Below are 17,235 nucleotides of genomic sequence, written 5' to 3'. Positions count from 1 at the left end.
CAATGGTGTAAGAAAATTATCACAGTTCGTCTGCGTCAGCTATCTAGCTGTCTGAACTTCTGCGCATTTACTCTATTACAATCACTGTAATTGAAGTTTTGAACATTTTTACTTTCCCAGTTATGTCCTCTCATATTTCTTTGGGTGACTTTTCAGTGGAAGTTGTGCCTTGAGACATCCAAAGCCTTTCAGTGTCCTCCCCGTTGGATTATTCTCCATAAATAATCTATGGTTTGGAATTCATTGAACTATGCGATCACACAGGGATCTGAAGTTGAACTCGGTCTGTTCTCTTCTGATAGCCACACAGAGAGACTTCCGGCAGATGTAGCTGGAAGCAATCTGATTTTCTCTTCTATTATCCAGAGGCTGATTTGCAACACTTGCCACTGCTTATAACTAACTCAAGAGTAGATCAAAGATCAAACAGGCTTGATGTAGCTTATCTATTCATTGAGATAATACACAAGAGAAAGCCATAGTGAGGTTCTGGCTAGTGTGATATATGACATTTAATTTGAACGGCCAATAATTAATTTTGCCAGAAACTCAATAGCATAAATTGAAACAGATTGTGAAATATATACCCATCATAAATTAACCATGGGGAATCAAGTTCTAGCTTTGCACTGTTAACTATGGATATTCACCCATGTAAACCCATTAGAAATGTATACACATGCACATCCATTCAATAATTATATTGTTTTCCTTGTCTACATTTTGCTTTTTAAGTCTCATAAGCCGTTCAATACTCTTTTGCTGGTAACAGGTTTCTCCTGAAACACCAATTTCAAATCATGATCTAAGGGTAAAGGACAGTTTCAAAACCTATGTTAGCTTTGGCTTTTTAATGACTTTAAGATTTATTTAATGGTTAGGCACACTTCATATTCAGAAAGAAATTTTTGGAATATCTGCAATTATAGTGATTCAAAGTGGCTTCAATGCAGTGTGTTCTCTGTGCCTCTATGCTTCTTTTATTCATGCAATATTTTGTGAGCTTGACAACCAGTCATATGTAAAAACATTGGCTTCTCTGTGGCTTTCAGGTCTAAAGAGTCCCATCTGGTTAGTGTGATCTAATACAATGTAATTTGTATTGCCAATAAATAATATTGCCAGAAAGCTGATTATTGTAAAAATAAAAAAGATTATGCATTATGAACTGTTAAGATTCAAGTGTAAAAGACTAATTTGAGTAGTTCCTAAGGCAAAACCATGTGCCACAGTAGACATTCCAATATCATGAATATTAGATTACCTTCTGCCCTTACATAAGCACTATCCCTGGTTAGACCTGCCACCGAAACACATGAGTTAGTTTATCCTTGTAACAAACCTGAATCCACTGGGTAATAGCTCTTCAGTGATAGGGAATTCCAAGCAAACACTTAACAGAACCATTTGCTTTTAAACTGTTAATTTGCTGCTATTTCTCAATTTTTTTGGGTTCATTGATAATAATCAGCAATTAACATAGTCCTTTTAACATATAAAATCAATGATACTTAAAAGCAACAAAATATAAAATGAACACTCAATAAAGTGACCTGAAGTATCTAAATCAGTTTCTGTCTTGCATCTCCAACATGATTATATACCAGATGATGGATGGAACTACCGAAGATCTCAATGCTTAATTTCAGCAGATTGTTATTGTACACATGGGTAGATCCTTGGGAAACAACTATAGTGGGGATACTCTGGCACTGATTAGCGAGGAACAAGCTGGATAAAACATGAAGCAGCTCATTGACCAGGTAACTGAAGGGGCACTGGAGCAGCACGATCCAGATTTCCACATCAAAAGTTGCACAGAGGGAGAAAAATACAAGAAGGGAAATTCCCTTGATCACACCCCTAAATGTGTTATTGGAGTCATTTCAGATCCAGTGACTGAAATCTGATTGTAAAAATTCAGCTGTGGACAGAGGAGCACAAACTTGGAAGTAATAATACTTTGAACACTTTGAGAGAAAGGGGAACTTGAAGTTGTGGCTAATGACTTTTTTTAGGTTACTGGAATATAAGAAATAGGGTAAGAGTAAAACAGGCTGCCACCATTCAGTGAGGTCACGGATGAACCTATGCATCATCTGAACTTTTGCGTCCTAAACCCATATACCTTGCCACCCATGGTGCCCAAGAACATATTGTTCTTAGATTTGATTCAATTATGAATCAGCCATGGTTCCCTGGAGTCAAGATTTACAAAGATTCAAGATCCTTTTAGTGAAAAGTTTCTTCAGTCTGAGCTTCCTCAGCTTCTTCCATGGCAAGCCTTCCGTCATCTGTGTCAATGTCAGCCTGCCACATGATCCTGCCAAGCTCCTTCCTGAGGTTAGCGAGCTGAGCACATGGCAGCTTCCATACTACTTGCTGTTCATTGGTGTGCAGGAGGTCATATGGACATCCCTCTGTCTATTCTTCTGTTTCACAGATAACAGACACAGACCTTGAGCGACATTTCATGGTTGCATTCTTTGTTTGTGGGTGGGGTGTGTCTTTATATCTATCCCACCACCATGACCCTCTCCCAAAATAGGGCACAGCTGAAAAACGTCACCAGGATTTCTTGATCATTCATCTGGGACAAAGCAGGAATTTGAAAAAAAAATCATAGAATACTAGGTCCAGCTTCTCTCTTCATTTAATTTTTTTTACACCAAGTACTTCTGACTGATATTTTAGGCAAAAAAAATTAGATGGTTTATAAATTCACTTAATTCCCCTCCCACCTTCCCAGATGGAGCCAGAGATGCCAAGAATTGGTCAACAATCCAGTTGCTCTGAAAAGTCTTGGTGGAACTCTTTGCAATTCCAGAGATTGTAGGTCCTTTCCATTCTCTCCACAAAAGCAGCTCTTTCATATCAGGAATCAGTCTAATATACTTACTTCGCACTTCTTCAGTAAGGAGACCAAAGTATGTATGATACCTCAGGTGTGGCCTCACCAGAGCTCGATGTAATTGCAGCAAAACTTCTATTTCCTTACAACCCCGTCCTGTTATAAGAAAGGTTAACAAACCACTTCTTAATTGCTTGCTGTACCTGCTATGTCAACTTTCTAGAATTCATATGCAGGAATCTTTGTATCCTTCTGAATATCTAATCCCAGTCTTTCACTTTTTTTTAAAGAGCGTTATGCTTTTCCATTCTTCCAACCAAAGTGGATAATTTCACTTCACCTTAGTATACTGCATCTGCCACTCAATACATCAGCACCAGATAACTGATGTCACACCATTGCACGCTTCTCACACCATTGCTTTCTATCAGAAAGCTTGGATTTATTACACTAAATCTCTTCATCCAAACTTATTTTGATCTAGATTGAATATAGTAGAGGACTAGGCTCTGGTCCTTGTGGAATTCCACTATTTATACCCTACCAACCTTAATGTGACACATTTATACTTAAAACCATTTCCTGCCTTTTATTCAATCCTTCAGCCCAGTGTGTAACAACATCCTGTCTGACACCTTATCAAAGACTTCTGAAAATCCATATTCACTACTTGTCTCCTATCTACCTTTATAGTTGTATCCTCTAAAGATTCCAATCAATTTGTCAAACATGATTTCCAAATCATAATTTCCTTTCATTAGATAGTGTGATTTTCCGAGTGCCCATTATTAGGCCATTAATAACAGATGTCAGGTTAACTGGGCTAAACTTCCTTTTTATCTCTCCTTTTTTGAGGAGTGCGGTTAAACTATGTTCCAATCCATGAGAACTATTCCAAAGTATAGAGAGTTCCGGAAGCTCAGAACCAGTCTCCACAGTTTACATTCCTCAGATCTAGACCATCAGATTCAGGGATTAAGAAAATCTTAATATTTTCTTCCATACTTTGGAGGAACTCCACATGAAAACAAACAGCTGAAAGCAAGGTGAGCTCATGTAGGGACCAGAATAAAAAGTTAGGCAGTCAGGAAATGGCTGAAGAGGTGCAACAAATTTAAGATAAATGGCTGCTGAGTAAATTACTTTTGATCTGTTGTTAACAATGATTCAATTTTTCATTTTATATTTGACACAGTAAAGAGTCAGTAACAATCAATGAATGTAATCCTTCATTTTTTTTGTCACTTGGCCATGTGATATAAACAAAACTGTTGTGGGTGTGTTATCACTAGCAAACTTAGATCAAAATATATAAAATAATTTTATACACTACTCAGAATTCTCATTTACATTGTTTTCATAAAAATAGAGTAGATGATTCTTTGGGTAAGGAGACCAAACTTGTTTCCAATGTGTGGACTCATTTATGTAACTATAGGCTTCCTCTGAGTCTCCAGTTTCCTCAATCCCAAAGATGTGCAAGTTTGTAGGTTAATTGGCCACTATAAAATTGCCTCTAGTGTGTAACTGAGAACTAATGAGATTCTCAACTGACTGAGAATCTCATTAATTCACCCCAGTAGTAGAATGTGGGGAGAATTGATGAGAATGTGGGGAGAAATGAGGTTAATGTCAGATTAATGTAAATGGGTGGCTGATGATTTATCTGGACTCGGTGGGCGGAAGAGCCTGTTTTCATGCTGTATCTGTGACTCTGTAGTAAGTCATCTTCATTCTTATCCTAAAATCCCCATGCAATAAAGACCAACATTCTATTTGCCTTCCTAATTGCCTGCTGCACCTGCACATTAGCTTTCAGTGATTCTTGTACAAGGATCTTTAAACACTAATATTTGTCAGTTGCCATTACTTAAAGAAATATTCAGCATTCCTATTTTTCTACTGTAGTGGATAACCTCATATTTTTCCACATTTTACTCTGTCTGCTACATTTTGTAACTGGAAGCACACTTAAGCAAGGAAACCAAATGTACAGCTGGTATGTGCCATTACTCAATCTATCATGGTGGTCATATTGCCAAAACAGTCATGATGCATCAATTGTGTGCCAGTTTGTTGTGTCCTCAATGCTACATCGACTGCATCAAACCAAAGGGTGACTACGAATAGGGGTGGGACATCTTCTATCCGTCTGAATCTTGACTCTGATGCACGTCCCATGGACATGAAAAAAAACATATGCATAATTAAAGCTGTATTGATAATAGAATTACTGTCCAGTTCCTTGCTGGACAGAACTAGAGGAACGTTGCAAATACCATGGTGTGTTTCACATACAATTTGGGTGCGTGCGTGCTGCAAAATGTTGCAGTCTTGTGGAGTCAGCACTTGCCACAGCTGGACCCAGTAAGAGGAAGAGAAAAATAGAGGAAGAAGAATAGGAAGAGAAGAAGGAGGAGGAAGTTGCAGAGAAGGAAGCAGAGGAGATAAACAAACAGGATAGGAAAAGATAACTTGGGGTTTATTTCTAGAAATCAGAGAACATTGCAGAGTCTTGCACCTGCATGCTTCATAATCCGTGACAGTGCTTATTCTATCATCCCTCTATGGCTAAACATTGATGTGTGTACTTTATCACAATTACCGATCTCACCAGCAACAAGTATACAATCCAAACTAATTCACACATCCAAACATAACAGAAACCATAAAACATTAATTCTTCACTCTTGTGCAGTGCCTTAGTGCCTGTTTTGTACACACCTTAGCTCTTTGCTCCTATGCAGTGATTCCTCACTGAGTTGCAGCCTGAATAATGGATAGCTGTTAATGGAAAAGGCTCCAGAAGGCTTAGAGCATGACCTTAAATAGGCCTCAGCCTTGAAGACCTAGTTTTAGGATATGAGTGGATGCATTCCAGATTGACTGATTAACAAACAACACAGAAAGGGCACTATAAGAGTCCTAATGGTGAGATCATGAATACTATCATTCTGAGAAAGCATAGCAGGTATGTGCTCCATGGAGGCATTATCAGTTACTCAGGATAATGTCTCAGTGTTCCTCGCAATGTGCTAGTTTGCCAAGGTTCTGTTACAACCTTTAAACATACTTATCCAGAGGCCTGTCCTGACACACAGTTTCGACCCGAAATGTCAACAATTCCTCCCCCCACCCCCACAGATGCTGCTCGACCCACTAAGTTCCTCCAGCAGATTGTTTGTTGCTCCAGATTTCAGCACCTACAGTTTCTTATGTCTCCATGTTGTCCAGAAGCATTATGGTAACTGTCTGACTCTCCATTGTAGGAGTTTCCACTGCTGCACTCAGACATTCAGTGGCTGCTGCTTGTGTTCTAGTGAAGACAAGGCTTCAAACATTAGGTGGTGTTTGGTGGTTGGTTCTGCTGGCCATCACTTTCACGCTGGAAAGAAAAGGCCCAAAGTGCTGCACAAAACCTTGTGTAAAAGTGGTGCTGGGATTCCCAGTGCACCAAACCATCAAGTCTTTTAAGCTGTCCAATCTCACTCATCATACAAGTCCTCAGAAGATAAAGCCTGATCTTCAAGGAACTGGGATCTAGCCTGCTTCTCCCAGATGCTTCACCAGAATTAAAACCCACCTCTAACCTCACCTCTAAAACTTTCGACCAGCCCAGTCCTGAGTTGGTGGTTATAAGTGACTGAGTGTATCTTCATTATGCTACTGTGGAGTTCAGCTGCTGCCTGACCAGGTCAGACTTCTTCATAAACTGAAAGGAGAAAGCCCAAGGGTAGGTTTGTGGTGGTTGTGGTGGGGTTGGGGGTGGGAAGTGGGGAGAGAGAAGGGGGAATGGAAACCTGAGTGGTGCTAGTGCATTACTGATCTGGCTGCAAACCAGATCAGCATTTGGGATGACAAGGAAGATTTTACTCCATCCATTTGCAAAGTGGGCCTCATAAATTGTAAAATAAAATGTGTATTATTGCATATAACACAGAAATACATCCATCACTCAACAGATTCTGCATCTTTTGTTTCAGTTGAAAAATCTCTGCAATGGCTTTTCCCTTGGCTTGTCAGCTAGTTGTTAGGTGGCATTTTGTAGTCAGATGGCAGCAGCTTTAATCTTTGTACTGCACTCAAGGTTTATGGTGTGTAAGCAATTAGTCATTGACTCTTGTTGACAGATGCAGGCATTTCTCTGTGGCTGGAATAAAGGTCTGCCCTTAATGGTATTGGTTCATACTATTAGTGCAGTCAAGTGACATGGATACTGTGGCTTTACAGCTTAGTAAAGATTGTTTGCTTTCACTGAATTCAAATGAACAAAGTTCCAGTTCACAGAAGCACAACATCCTTTACTAAGTCTGAGGCAGATTGCCACCACGTAGAGAGACTCCAGAAACATCACGCACACTGCTTTTGTAGGTCAATTTCTCACCAAATTAAGCATGTATACATACTAGCATACAATAAGGAGCAGTCGGCCATTTAGCCCTTCAAGCATGCTCTACTATTTAATAAGATCAAGGCAGATATGACTGTCACATCAACTGCACATTCCTCATGCTTATCAAGAAACTATGTAATTCTGCATTAAAAATACTCTGCAGCTCTGCTTCCAATGTCCTTTGAGGAAGAGAGTTTCCTCAGAAAGGAAAAAAATACCTCATCTCTGTCTTAAATGGGCAACCCCTCATTTTTAAGCAGTGATGCCAAGTTCTTGAGGAAACATCTTCTCCACATTCATCCTGTCAAGAACTCTTAGGATCTCGCATGATTCAATCAACTCCCCTTTCTCTTCTCTAAACTCCAGTGGATACAAACCTAACTGTCCAATCTTTCTTCATAAGCCAACCTGTCCATTCCAGATATTAGTTTAGAAAACTTTCTTTGAATTGCTTCCAACATACTTCATCTTTTTGTAAATAATGTACATAGTAATCCAGATGCAGTGTCACCAATGACCTACATAACTGAAGCAGAACCTCCCTATTTTATAAATATTTTTTATTTTTTATCTATTTTAATATAGTACCTATCCAGTTTCCCTAGCAAAAAAAACAATATCAACCAGTTAGCTTTTCTAATTACTTGCTGAATCTAAATTATAAAGTGTAGGCCCTTTACAACCCTACCTAATTGTTTTGCACTTTAAGATACCTGCACCCCAAAATCTCTCTATACATCAATGGGTCCTGCCATTTACCGTATATTTTCCGCTTGCATTTGACCTCCCAAAGTGCAACACCTCGCGTTTCTCCGGATTAAATGCCATGTGCCTTTTTTTCTGCCCATATTTCCAACTAGTCTATATCCTGCTGAATCCTTTGACAACCTTTCTCACTATCCACAATCTGCAACCTTACTCATCAGCCCACCTGCAATTTTGTTCAAATCATTTACATATAAATTATAAACAACGGAGGTCCCGGCACTGATCCTTGCAAAACACCACTGGTCAAAGACCTCCAGTCAGAATAACACCCTCTCTACCACTACCCTATGTTCTATAGCTAAGCCAATTTTGAATCTAATCTATTTAGTCTTCATTTATCCCCTGTGCCTTAATTAAAGTAATTAATTACCTTGTATTTAGCCTTCTCTCTGCAGCCAGTATAAGAAACAGACCCACTGGAATTGTGACAGGAAGGGAATTTGGAAGAAAAGCTCTTTGCCCAAAAATGTAGTAAGAATGTGAAACTCACTATCTCAAGGTAGATGTGGTGATTAGCATAAATGCATGTGTGTGAAAGTGAGATAAGCACCCAGATAAGAAAAGACAGAAGCAGGTTATTTCTTAAAGGAAGAGCTAGGCTCATAACCGCCTGTTTTATCTTAGTAACAGCAGAGTTCAAGATCTCCAGACAAAGTTGCAAGTCCTAACCTGGCACTCATTTGATTGCTGCTTGGAATATTGGGTCTCCATCACAGGAATTTGGCAGGAGGGTAAGCTTTCATAGATCTCCCAGTACTTCTGCTGGAAAATCCATTCATTAATCCTCTGACATCTTATATTTGTGTCCCCTAGATTCGATTTCCCCTTGGTGGAAACACCCCTGCATCTGTAAAAACTGAGATATAAGTTTACTTCCTGAGTATTGAGGTGGTGGTGACTTGAAACAGCAACAACTTATACACTGATGAGTTCATTCAGTAAATTCAGACTTATTGAATTCAGTGTTTGTTTTTTGCAAAATACTTCTTGTTCATGTCTGTATTTTTCAGGTTCGTTCAAATTTTACTTGAAACAATGCAATTATAAAATGTAGCACCGTACAACATTAATGGAATAAATTGCACTTCAAAACTTGAATTGATTCTTCTTATATTATTGAGCAAAAGCTCGTGAGGCAGGAACTGTAAACTTTTGGGTGAGCAGACTGTTTTTAAACCTTCACAAGTTTTGCAATTTTGCTAAGTGACATTTGCAGACTGTCACATGAATGATTTAGAAGTCGGTAAGATGAGAACTAACTAAAAGAAATAAAATGGCTGGTGGAAGAAGAACAGAAGAAATAGCAATGGGATTGGGCTCAATCGTCTCTTTTTGCCTGGAACGCCAAGCTTGGTTGAACACGTTCCACGTTCCTGCTTTATCTTAATTCTGGGGGCACATCCCTGCCTTATCTCCATGTCCCAGGCACATTTCTCTGCCTTATTCACACCTCCTTTTATCTTATATCCCCACATCCTTGGCCCTGGGATTCAAACTCACTTCTATTGTGATTGCTTTTATCAGGATGGTGCTTGGTTATTTTGCTCAGGTCACTGAGGTCTAATGCTGGATGCAAGGCCAAAAGAAGCATGTGGAGTCTCTGGCCTGGGTTCATACGTAGGGGTATCAAGCACAGGGACCTCACCCTTCAGCTCCAGCCTTAGGGATAATTGTTCTGCAGCTGTTCAGCTCAGATCACCAACTGAGAAGCATGCACCTGCACACTGGGCTCCTCCAAAATTCATGAACTGTGCTCACCCATGAGCTGCACTGAGGGTTAGTAAATGCCACAATGAAGTATTGAATGTCTGTGCCAAAGTCAGCTTCATCAGTTCACTGAGTCAGAGTTCTTGGCCCCTGGCATGCTATAATTTGCTGATATGCCCTCAGTCATAAACAATGGATCAACTAAGGATACGTGCTGCTTTGGACAGGTTAATAAGGGTAAAATTTATTTTTTTATACACTATGTTATTTTTCTAGGACTACAGGTAGGAACTATGGTCATAATGGGAAACCTAAATATATCTTAAAATTGAAGTCCTTGAAAAGAGTTTTATATGCAGGTGCGACTTATACACCAGACTTGCCAGTACCTTGTCACATTACTCCAATAAAATTGAAAAAAATTTATGTCAAACTTCAGCCATTAGTCCTCAAGAGGAAAAAAAATCACCTGCTGTTCAGACTTTACTAAGAATACATTCATATTTTCTCATTAACCACTCTAAAACCTTTAGTACCCCTTTTGACAGTTTGCTGATATGCTTTTTAAAACATCGAGATCAAAACCAAACATAATATCCAAATTGTGAAGAATATTCAATATAAGCTTATGATGACCTGGAATTAAAGAAACGTAAAGTACAAGCAAAGATTTTGACCCGGTATGCCTGAGCTGGCTCTGCGGGAGAGCCATAATACTTCCCGTAGCTTCTGAAGTTTGTAAAACTGTAAGTTCTTTAACCTCAAATACCTGAACAACACTTTTAAAATGATGGAATCAGTTTTCACTACCTTCCAGGCAAAGAGTGAAAAGAAATTATTCTCATTTCCCCTCTAAATCTTCTGCCAATGAGTTTAAATGTATTATTGACCCACTCACCAGAGGGGATAGCTTTTCTCCATCTAAATCATCAAAACCACTTATCAGCGTGAAAACTTCCATTAGGTCAGCTATTAACATTTGTACTCCAAGGTGGACAGGATTGACTTTTTCAGCCTCGCCTCATAACTCAACTCTCTTGTGCCCGGTAACACCTTTGGCACATTCTATGCACTCCTCCTTTTGCAATGTACTTTACTTCCAAAATTTGATTCCACCAAATTCAATTACTGTGCATTTATATTAATATACAAGATATCCAGTGCGTGCGATCAAGAATGAACTTCTAGCTTACTACTTTTTTCCTAACTTTCACACATTTCCATGAACTGAGCTCTACATTTCATGCTTCTGCTCATTTCACATTCCTGTTTATATTATCTTGGTCTGCAACTATTCTTATCACAATCAACTATTTTGCCACATTTTCTACCATCAAACCTCACAATACTGTCCCGACACTTGGTTCTATAAAAACTGAAATGTGTAATAGACCCATCGCAAACTACTTTCACCTTCCGTCATCTTCCTCTCCCTCTTCCTCTGAGCTATTTTTGTATACTCACCTTTACTCTTCTCTTAATTCCATGCCTTCCAAATTCTTAACATACCTATTATGTGGATTCTTCACAGAATCAGGGATAGCACTATGGCAGGGTGGCACAGAATCACATTTGGTCGGGATGCTGCCTCACAGCTCTGGTCACCTAGTTGACCAGGATCCTGAGCTTGGAAGCTGTCTGTGTGAAGTTTGCTTATTCTCCCTGTGACATCAGGGGGCACCACCGGATGATCCAGTTGGGATAACATCCCAAAGACATGCAGAATTATAAAGTTAATTCACGACTGAAAATTGTCCTTGGTGTGCAAGTGAGTGGTAGAAACTGTGGAAAGTTGAGGGGAGCCTGGGGAGAAGAGGCTACCGGGAAAATTAGTGGGAATGGGAATGCTCTAAGAACAATCAAAGACTTTGTGATACAAAGTGACCTCCTTCTGTGTTGTGAGGATATATAGAAGATGGAATATTTATTTCAACCAAATTAGACTTTAACAAATCCAAGTTGCCTTCGTTTGATAATCCAAGCTTTCCCAAATAAAGCTTTAATTAGTCCTTATGAAGTTAGGCTGACTGGCCTATAGTTTTCTGGTTTGCCTCTCCCCAGCTTGAATTGAGGTTTACAGGGGTGCAGTGGTGTACGGATTAAGTTACTGGACTAGCAGTGAGAATTCTGACCAACTGACTGGAAGCAGGAGTTTGAATCCCAATATGCAATTGGGGGATTTAAATAATTTTTTTAAAAGCTAATCTCATTAACAGTTGCCATGAAACTATTGAACTGCTGTTAAATAAAAACATTTGGTTCACTAATATCTTTGGCAAATGAAATCTGCCCTTCATGTAAATCCACTTTACTACCTCCTCAGTCCAGGGACAATTGGAGATGGAATATCCATATCCTATGAATGGATAAAAATATAGTAGCATTAATAACCACCCAATCCTCTGATACAACTGCTGTATACAATGAGTACCAAGAAATGTTGACCAATTTTTCTTTTGTGTCTACTCATGCTTCTTTTAGCAACCTAGAAAACATGTCATTTGGACAAGATGATTTACCAGCTTTCAGTAATGCTCATCCTTTCATACATCTTCTCTATTCTTATTCTGCTTATAATTTCCCATTGTTATTTTAGTGTAACCTTCACATCATCTGTTTAGCATTGGCTCTACGTGAAGGTTTCTATGAAGACTAAGCTTTATCTTCTGCTCATGTTTTTCACTTTATTGCCAAGAAATTCATATTCAGTTGGGAGTGCTAGACACCTCTATGGTACTCTACCTCTGAAATTCACTCCATTGATTTAATTTAATGTTGCTTGCTAATCTTTTCTAATAAATTCTCTTAGCCTTCTGAATGAACATTTTCAGTTCCCTCCTGTCTTTCTGTTCAACTTGTCCTGATGTGTGCCATTAATCTCTTTTGTGCACATTAAGTTTGGATGCTCTGTATGTTCCTATCAAAGGGATATTCTACTGGAACTCCCCATCCTTGAATCCCTTCCATTTTCCCTTTACTATTTTACCCTGCAATCACTGTATCTGATCTACTTCTCTGCTTCTCAATTCTGTACTTCTCACAGGAATTCCAGTGATTAATTTGCTTTTTCTGGCATTATGGATCAGAGAGAAACATACATAGACACAAAGAGAAAGAGAGGCAGAAAATGAGAGGGAAAAAACACAGAAATGGAAAGGGGGAGAGGGAAAGAAAGAGAGAATGAGCAACCATTTAATGAATGGGACTCTGTCTCTTTTAATGATTTGTGTACCTGTACATATAGATCCTGCTGATCCTCTCCCTCTTTAGACTCTTATTCTCCAAGAACTGTATGGTGCATTTATTCCTTATAACACAACATGCATAACCACATTACACCTCATTTGCCAATTACATACCTTTTCTGCAAATTGATTAATATTAATAAGTGTGTGTCATTGGACAATACCCTCTGGTTTCCAGATAAGCCATAATTGGTCAAGTTAATTTCATTCAAGAATATTACATATGGCAAGTGGGAAGGCTGCCAATATGCAAAGTTCCTCAGAATCAGAACCAGATGTCAGAGTGTTCTAATCAATTATATAATTAGGCATCTTTTACACTTTAATATAATTAAAAACTGTTGAGAAAATATAATACATTAATAACTGAATGGTATTTGAGAAACATTGTCTTCCTTCCCTGCATGGTAGAAACCGTTTTGTATACTTGTTCTATGAACTTTCCAAGTTTCTTCCTTCACCCAGCTGAACAGGTAAGGATGAGGCAGTTGATGTTGCGTATTTGGACTTTCAGGGGGCTTTCAATTGAGTGTCACATAAGAGATTACCAAACAAAATTAGGGTGCATGGTATTAGAAGTAACATATTAATGTGGATTAAGGTTTGGTTCAAGAACAGAAAGCAGAGTATAGAAATAAACAGGTCATTTTGAATTTGGAATCCTCTGATTAGTGGGGTGCCACAGGGACTGGTGTTGAGACCTCAACTTTTCATCATCTATATCAATGGTTTGGTAAAGCATCCACTTTGGTAAAAGAAATAGAAAACAGGTTATGTTTTGAATGGTGAAACGTTGAAAGGTATGATACATACATCACTGAAAGTTAACATGCAGGTGAAATAAACAAGGTGGTAAATGGTATGTTAACAAAAAATGAAATAAAATCTGCAGATGCCGTAAATCTGAAATAAAAACAGAAAATACTGCTAAAACTCAACAAGTCAGGCAACATCTGTAGGAGGAGAAGCATTCAACCTTTCAGGTCTGTGACCATTCTTCAGACCTGTGAAAGAGAGAGATTGCAAGTAGCTGTTCAGAGGGAGGGAAGGTGGTATAGGGACGTGTAGAACAAAAAGTGACTGGATGAGTCAAAATAGCTTAATGGTGACAGTTACCAGCACACTACTCTACTTGGTCTTTGCAATGAGTTGTTAGTGGTAAAGTGGTGTTATGTGCCTGAGAAGCCAGACTTAATCATGAAGGATTGGAGAAAAAGAAACAGGAAATAGAAAATGCTGCAAAAACTAATCAGGTCAGGCATATCTGTGGAAAGAGAAACAGTTAACGTTTTAGATGCAGGACCCTTCATCAGACCTGAGAAAGAAAGAAAGAAAGAAGTTAATCTTTGTAGCAGCAAAATGTGGGTGAAACAAAGGGAATTTCTCTGATAGAGTGAGCACATTTGGTAGTTGCGGGAAGGTGCTATGGTTGCGTAAATCTGTTGCTGATGTGGTTCTGGCACAGTGGGACATGTTTAAAAGGCCAGATTATACACAGAGGAGGAAAGGGAAAAGGAGGATGGCAGGCACAAATTATTCTGATATAGACAGGAAGAAAGAGCATGTCATCTGAAAGTAGAGAATTCTATGTTAAGGCATGTAAGGGTATGTTAACCTTCATTGCAATGGTATTTGAGAATGAGTACAGGCACCTCGATTCAATTGTATATCGCCTTGGTTAGTCCACATTTGGAATATTATGTATAGGTCTGGGCTTTTGACTTAAGGAATGATATACATTTGATAGAGGATTTGCAGTGAAGATTCATCATTTTGATTGGAATTGGGATTGGTTTATTATTGTCATTTGTACCGAGGTCGAGTGAAAAACTTGTCTTGCATACCATCCATACAAATTAGTTCATTACACGGTGTATCAAGGTAGTACAAGGTAAAAGGATAACAGAATGCAGGATAAAATGTCACAGCTACAGAGGAAGTGCAGTGCAGTGCAGTGCAGGTAGACAATAGGTGCAAGGTCATAACGAGGTAGATTGCAAGGTCAAGAATCCATCTTATTGTACTAGGGAACCACTCAATAGTCTTATAACAGTGGGATAGACGCTACCCTTGAGCCTGGAGGTACGTACTTTCAGGTTTTTGTATCTTCTGCCCAATGGAAGAGGGGAGAGGAGAGAATGTCTGGGGTCAGTGGGGTCTTTGATTATGCCGGCTGCTTTACCGAGGCAGCGAGAAGTATAGACAGAGTCCATGGAGGGCAGGCTGGTTTCCCTGATATGCTGACCTGTGTACACAACGCTCCACAGTTTCTTGAGGTCATGGGCAGAGCAGTGCCTTTTCAAGCCATGCTGCATCCAGAGACGATGCTTTCTATGGTGCATAGATAAAAATTGGTCGACGGGGACATGCCAAATTTCTTTAGCCTCCTGAGGAAGTAGAGGGACTGGTGCAATTTCTTAGCCATGGTATCTACATGGTTAACCCAGGATAGGCTGTTGGTAATGTTCACTTCCAGGTACCTGAAACTCTCAACCCTCTCAATCTCAGCATCGTTGATATAGACAGGAGCATGTGAACCGCCCCCCTTCCTGAAGTCAATGACCAACTCTTTTGTTTTGCTGACATTGAGGGAAAGGTTGTTGTCATGACATCATGTTACTAAGCTCTCTATCTCCTTCCTGTACTCTGACTTGTCATTATTTGAGATACGGCCCACTACGGTGATATCATCTGCAAACTTGTGGATGGAGTTGGAGCAGAATCTGGCCATGCAGTCGTAATGTATAGGGCGTAGAATAGGGGGCTGAGGACGCAGCCTTGTGGGGCACCAGTGTTGAGAATAATCGTGATGGAGGTGTTGCTGCCTATCCTTACTGATTCCAGTCTGTTGGTCAGGAAGTCTAGGATGCAGTTGCAAAGGAAGGTGTTTAGTCCCAGGTCTCGGAGTTTGGTGATGAGTTTGCTTGGAATTAGAGTATTGAAGGTGGAGCTGTAGTCAATAAACAATAGTCTAATGTAGGTGTCTTTGTTATCCAGATGCTCCAGAGATGAGTGCAGGGCCAGGGAGATGGCATTCGCCTTTGACCTGTTTTGGCAGTAGACGAATTGCAATGGGTCAAGGTCATCTGGGAGGCTGGAGTTGATATGTACCAAGACCGGCCTCTTGAAGAACTTCATAATGATGGATATCAGAGCTACCGAGTGGTAATCATTAAGGCTCGTTACCTAGTTTTTCTTAGGAATCAGGATGATCGTTGGGATGGTGAGTTTGTCCGAAGAGGAAAGATTAAGCAGATTAAGGCTTATACTCCCTTGAGTTTAGAAAAATGAGAGGTGATCTCAGTGGAAGAGACAAAATTCTTACAGGCATCAACAAAGTAGATACAGGGTTGATGTTTCCCTAGATGGGTTGTCTGAAAGCATGGGTGGTAGTCTCAAAATATGGGTTGGCCATTCTGGGCAGAAACTTCTTTACCCAGGGAGTAATAATTCTTTAGCATTCACCACCCAAGAGGATTGTGCATATTCAGTCACCGAGACAGGGACTGATAGATTTATAGATACTAAACAAATTAAGGAATGTGGAGTTAATGCAAGAAGGTAGCACTGAGATTTAAAAAAAAGGGTCATCCAAGGTAAAGCAGGGGCAAGGGACCAGATGTCTACTTCTACTTATATTTATGTTCTTTCTTTCATGCTACTAGATCTCACCATCATAAAGCCTTCATTCCTTCTTAGGCAATAGTCCTTGAACAATCCAATCGAGAAACACCATTTAATGCACATTGCACAAAGCAAAATGATACTAAAAGGCATAGAAATTCTTTGAAGGCTGAAAAAAAATGCCTTAAGTGATTTGTGTGTAATGGGGCAATGAACTTATGTTTTTCTGAGAAGCCTCTAGCTATAAAACTTCACTGCTGTACAAGGCCCAGTGCATTGTTCAGAATAGACAAAGTTTTACACTTTCAACACTTTCACAGGCCTTCCTCCGAACATTCTGCTGTTGGAACCAAGAAGGGAAAAATAGGTTGGACGGGAATCCAAAAGAAAGTTGTGGTCCAAGTTGTAAGTATTAAATTTGACTTAACTAATGAATTTGGCTAAAATTCAATCAGAGTTTACATATAAATATTGTGCTGCATGATAGAATTTCTGCAGCTACAACTTTTAGCTCTTCATCTCTAACTCTCCCTTGGTGCTCACATTCGCGCTCTCTGAGCACTTGTATACTCTTTTTCAATGGTCATCCTCTCTCACTCAGCACTTTGTCAAAATAGGCTCTCCCTCTCTCACTCTTTCTCCCTCCC

The 17,235-nt window shown here is 39.4% G+C and overlaps 1 protein-coding gene across 9 annotated transcripts in view; it reads right to left on the bottom strand.

Annotated features, from left to right (window-relative positions):
• The window catches only part of LOC127580822 (metabotropic glutamate receptor 4-like), a 903,581-nt gene that overhangs the window by 445,959 nt on the left and 440,387 nt on the right, over positions 1 to 17,235 (bottom strand). The window lies entirely within an intron of this gene.

Source organism: Pristis pectinata, chromosome 20, assembly GCF_009764475.1.
Source record: "Pristis pectinata isolate sPriPec2 chromosome 20, sPriPec2.1.pri, whole genome shotgun sequence".
NCBI lineage: Eukaryota > Metazoa > Chordata > Chondrichthyes > Rhinopristiformes > Pristidae > Pristis > Pristis pectinata.
Note: the sequence above shows the minus strand (reverse complement) of the source record. Positions and strands in the feature narration are given on the sequence as shown.